Raw genomic sequence first — 6,060 nt, 5'->3', positions numbered from 1 at the left:
TACATTACCCTTGATCATGCCCTACCAGGCCTCCTACACACTCCTCACCACCGATTTGGATCACCTGTTGTTCCCTTGTCCCTGGGTTTGTTAACACCACTACCTTTCTCCCCACCTCCCCATCTCCCATGTCCTACTGGAACTGTCGGTCCCGTTGTTTTGTCCTCCAGATTGTTCGTCCAGCCTATCTTATTTAGACAGACCTGTGGAGATAATAACATGCACAAAAACAAGATAGAGCAAAACCAAGCAACAATATACAACAAAAGAACAACAACAAACCAATGAAAAAACAAACAAAACAAAGCACAAGAAGAAAGAAAAGCTTGTAGTTAGTTCAAGGACTGTTTGTTGGCCTTTAGGAGTGTTTTCCAGTCCAGTCTGTTGGGGCACAAGACCTGGCCCCATAGTTCAACTTCGGCATTCCCAGGGAACCTCACCGCTCTGTTCCCTTGCTGTTCTGTTGCATCCCCTTAAGCCTTATTTAGCATCCCTCCTTATCTCTTTTTATGGTTTGCACTTTTAGGTCAATTTATCTGATATTAGGATTGCAACCCGTGCTTTTTTTGAATTGCTGTTTGCTTGGTATGCCTTTATCCAGCCTTTGATTCTCAGCCTATTTTTGTCTGTAGCCTTGAGATATGTCTCCTGTTGGCAGCAGATTGATGGATTGTGTTTTCTGAACCAGTCATCTAGCCTCAGTCTTTTAATGCCTGAATTCAGGCCGTTGATATTCAGGGTTATTATCTCCATATGCAGACTCTGTGATGTCATTCAGGCCATTTGATATTCAGGGTTATTATCTCCATCTGCAGACTCTGTGATATACCTTTTGTGTTGGGTGTTTTCCTATCTTCCTTTCTCATTAGTGTATTTTGCATGTGTGTGTGTGTGTGTGATTCTTGACTTCTTTCCATCTTTAACGTATGCTATCTTGGGGTCTGTTTTCTCTTCGCTGCCTTCTGGGTGAGATTGTTCTATGTGGTGGTCTCTTATTAATGCTTGATGAGTGTTGTTCTTCTGCCCATACTGGGTCAGCAAGGATCTTTTGTAGTGCTGGGTTTCTTCTAATGTATTCTTTGAGTTTTTCCTTGTTTGGGAAGACTCTTACTTCTCCATCTATCTTGATCAATAATTTGGGTGGTTAGAGTATTCTTGGGTTTGCGTTGTTTTCCTTCAATTTTTGGAATATGTTACTCCACTCTCTCCTCTTCTTCATAGTTTCTGCTGATAGGTCTGAGCATATTCTTATTTAGGAACCTTTATATTTGATTGTTTGTTTTTCCCTAGCTGCTCTCATGATTTTCTCCTTTTCCCCAAAGTTGGATAGTTTAACTATTATGTGCCTTGGTGACTTTTTCTTGGGATTCAGTCTAGCTGGCGTTCTTTCAGACTCCTGATTTTCTGGTTTTCATTCATTCATTAAGCTGGGGAAGTTTTCCTCCAAGAATTCTCTCACTACTCTTGCAGATGACTTCTTTGTTGTGTCTTCCTCTGGTAAACCAATAATTGTAATGTAGTTCCTCTTCATAGCATCAGACATAGCTCTAAGGTTTTCTTGAGCTTCTCTGATGATCTTATTCGATTTTTGTTCGTCTTTGTTAAACTCTGCTTAAGTGTCCTCCAAGTCACTGGTGCAGTTCTCTGCTTCCTCCAGTCGATTCTTGAGGTCCATGTATCTGCTAATGGTTTTTGTTATCTCCTCCCTAAGCTCTTGTGTTTCCCTTTGGTGTATGGGACTTATCTCCTCTATCATTTCATCCTTTTTCTGTATTGTTTCCCTCATATCCTCTATGACTCCAATCAGCATCCTGAAAATTTCTTTCTGTGGCAGCTCAACGTCTGCTTCTTCTATGCATGTCGTTATGTTCAGGACATCTTCTGCCATTGCCTTTTGTTTCTCCTGTTTTTTCGTTGAAGTCATTGGGGCTGATGGCTGTTTGTGTTGTGTTGTTTTAGAGGAGCCAGGTGCCATTTTCCAGGGAGTTGAAGAGCACTGACTCTCTCTGGGAGACTTGTAGGAATGCTTCTTCGAACTGCCTACAGCTAATTTCACTACGGAATTAACCTACCACTTTACCCTCCTGTGGCTTCCCTCTCCGGGGAGTACCCAAGAAAGCTGGTGGGTTGCCTGCTTTGGTATTGCAGAGGTTGGGCAGAGGTTCCTGCAGCAGCTTAGAATGTTGACGAGTGTTGGACGAGCTGCGTTAAGTGGGAGGAAGTTCCCTCAGTCACGTGGGACAACAGAGGAAAAACAGGAACTCCCCCAGGCACAAAGGCAGGAATTCCCTGGTAAGAAATTTGGCGGAGTGACCCCTGGTGGAGGTTGGCAGGGCTTTCCCCAGCCTCTGGCTAGCTGCACAATGTGGAGCTCACCTAGCTGGGTGTGGGGCAGGTGTAAATGCCGTAGGCTAAGGGGAGTGGTCTAGAGGTTGACAGTGGAGTGTGAGAGAGCAGGAAAGAGACAAAGAGAAGAAAAAAAATTTAAAAATAAGCCTGGTGAGACTGTGCAGGAATAGCGAGAAGAGAGGGAAACAAAAGTAACAATGTAGCTGAGCCCCGATACCTGCCCTTGGAGCTGCAAGGGTTTAGTCCCTGCCCTGAGGCGGCAGTGTCAGCAAGCTGTGGCTGTGTTGAGAAAAAGCCCCTGAGCAGCCTGCCAAGACTGTGGGGGGATAGAGAGAAGAGAGGGGAAACAAAAGTAACAATGTAGCTGAGCCCTGATGCCTGCCTGTGGAGCTACAAGGGTTTAATCCCTGCCCTGAGGCTGCCACAAACTGTGGCTGTGTTGAGATTAAGCCCCTGTGTGGGCTCCAAATGATCCCCACTCCAGCTGAGACAGTGGTGGGGCTAAGGTCAAGCCCTAGCCGGCCTCCACTCTGATAAACCAAAAGCCCCCAGCCCCTCAAAACCTTGTGGGTCTGTGCTGATTTATCTTTATGATGCTCCTCTGGTGATCCAGCAGTGTTGAATTTCCCTCTCAGGCCTGACTTCTAATGGGTACTGAATATCTTTAACACATGATGAAAGTGTTCTGCAAGTCTATAACAGTGTTTCATTCATAACCTTTGAATATAGCAAAAAACCCAGAATTATAAAAAGGTAGAAATTATATCTAAATTAAAAATGAATTATGAAATACTTTGTGTAGTATGCTTTTATTATATCATCTGTAATATAAATCTGAATTGAAATGTAGAAGATTATCCTTTAAATTTTGTGGTCAGATTATAAGTGGGTTTTTAAAAGTCTCTTCTTATTTTTGTTAATACCTATTTTAAGCTTAACCTGTATAAAGTATGAATTAGGGAGTCAAGTGAACTTGCATTTGAATAAGTTCTGCAACTTATTTTGCTTTTAGGCACATTATTTAAGCTCTCTTTGTCTCAGTTTTCATAACAGTAAAGTGGAATAGCAATCCAACATCTTAGAAGTGTTATTTATGACACTTATGACAAATATCTTGCTGTCAAGTGGACTCTGATTCATAGTCACCCCATGAGTTCCAGACTAGAACTGCATCTTGGCTGTAATCTTTAATGGAAGCAGATAGCCAGACTTTTCGACTGTAGGTAGGTTCTACATTAAGCACTGAAGGGTAAAACAAAAAATGAGTTGGGAAAACAACATGATCATGGCCATGTAGTCAGAGTCACTCTTGATCCCTTTATCAAGAAAACTTTTGAAATTGTGTGGTAGTTACATAATCTCAACTTGAGGATGTCAAGAGCAAAGGGGTGGAGTCTTGCCTGTCAGTCAGGTCACAGCCTAATGCCTCCTTGTGGGCATGGCCTTCTCATAAGGATTCTGGGAATTTCCTCTCTTCCTCCCTGGTGGTGGGACATACTCTCTCTCTGCCTTCATCTTCCTGTGCACAAGCCATGTGGAGCAACGCTAAGACCTGATCAAGTCACGTGGTGGAGCCCCATGGAGACAGCCCTGTGATGCTTCCATTGCCATTGTATCCACAAGAGTTTTTACTCACCGGCCTATGATCTTCCTGCATTCAGCATCATTGTGAGTGGCAATGTGAGTCTGAAGAGGAATTTATGGATTAGTATTGGACTTATGGGCTAATATCAGACTTACAGACTTGATCTGGGATATTTTATTGATATAGAATTACCCTTTGATATAAAGTTCTTTCTTATACATATCTATGTCCCTGAATTTGTTTCTCTAATCAACCCAGCCTAACACAAGTTGTGAAAAGATTGCAGCAGCCTGAGTTTCAGACCCCCACTAAAAGAAACCCCGGGGGGCAGGGCATGCAGTGGATTCTGTTCTGCCCTGGCAGGATGCCCAAGTACCAGCAGCTCTACTCAAGACAATAGTGGTGGGATAAAAGTCCCCTCCCTCTTGCCTTCCATTGACTAACACCACTCCTAGAACCTACCTAGTGAGAAATTGAGTGGGAACGTGGTTAGGAGGATGCATGTGTTTCTGAGCCCTGGGACTGAGAGAGTCCTGACCTGTTATTTGTCTACTGGCTGGATCAGGGAGATTTAGGTCAGCAGTAAACTGGCTGCCAGAGTCTGGCTGGACTTCTTGGTGACTGGATTGTAGGAACATTTCCCCGGAGCATCAGGAGGACTGATAGATTCTGATCAGGTGCAGAATCAAGAGGGCATGTATTTTGGGAGAAGGTTGGCTCAGTATTGAGTGAGAATTTCTCTGAGGGCCCAGAACTCCAAGTTCTAGCACCTTCCTACCCACAAGCCCATGACCAAATAGTAATTGGGCCCAACATGGATACATAGTCCACAGGAGATAGTTTTGGTGAATACTTTTAAATTAATCACTTCATACTTCGTCATGCTGCTTTGGTCAATAATTTCCAGGTACCCCCTGGTGAACTAGGAACCATTAAAACCAGAATTTTAATACATCATGAGCAAGTGTGATTCATACCAGGGGTAATTCAACATTCAAAAAATAATATAATCCATCACATCAACAAGAAAAAGGAAAAGAACTATATATTTACATCAACTGATGCAGAAAAGGCAATTGACAATATCCAACACCCATTCCTAATAAACACCCTCAAGAGGATAGGATTAGAAGGGGAAATTCTCAATACAATGAGCCATATATGAAAAAAAAAAAGTCAATATTACACTTAATGGAGAAAAGCTGCAAATATTTCCACTGAATAAGGGAACCCAACAAGGATGCCCCTTATCCCCAATTCTATTCAACACTGTACTGGAAGTCCTAGCCAATACCATAAGACAATGGAAAGATATTAAGGGTGGATAATTGGGTAAAGAAGAAGTGGAACTTTTGCTATTGGCAGACGATATGATTTTAGCCATTGAGAATTGTAAGGGGTCCACAATAGGATTACTGGAAAGAATAGAGGAGTTTAATAGAGTAGCAGAATACAAGATTAACAAGGAGAAATCAATTGGGTTCCTATATACCAATGATGGGAATGCAGAAAAAGATATCAAGGAATCAGTACCATATACCTAGGAATAAACCTAATCAAACAAAACAAAGGACTTGTACAAAGAAAACTACAGAATATTACTACAAGATACCAAAGAGGGACATACACAAATGGAAGCATACTCTGTGAACATGATCAGAAGACTCAATATTGTGAAAATGTCAACACTACCTAAAGCAATAAACAAATTCAACGAAATCTGGATCTAAATTCCGGCATCATTCTTCAAAGAATGGGAACACTGATTACTAACTTCATATGGTAAGGGAAGAAGCCCAAAATAGGCAAAGAACTCCTCAAGAACAAAATAGGTGGTCTTGCACAGCCTGACCTCAAAACCTGCTATACAGCCACCGTTGTCAAAACAGCCTGGTACTGGTAAAATGATAGATACTCAGACCAATGGATCAGGACAGAAAACCCAGAAATAAGAATATCTGGATATAGACACTGATTTTTTACAAAGGCCCAAAAAACACTCTAAATGGAAAGCAGATGCCCTCTGCAATGAATGGTGTTGGAAAAGCTGGATATCCACTTGCAGAAAAATGAAACAAGACCCATATTACATTTCATACACAAGAAAAAACTCATGGTGGATCAAA

Source organism: Echinops telfairi, unplaced genomic scaffold (genome assembly GCF_000313985.2).
Source record: "Echinops telfairi isolate 266 unplaced genomic scaffold, ASM31398v2 ScPeMD7_2291;HRSCAF=2852, whole genome shotgun sequence".
Classification (NCBI taxonomy): Eukaryota; Metazoa; Chordata; class Mammalia; order Afrosoricida; family Tenrecidae; genus Echinops; species Echinops telfairi.
The sequence above is the reverse complement of the archived record's forward strand: the minus strand, read 5'-3'. Positions refer to the sequence as shown.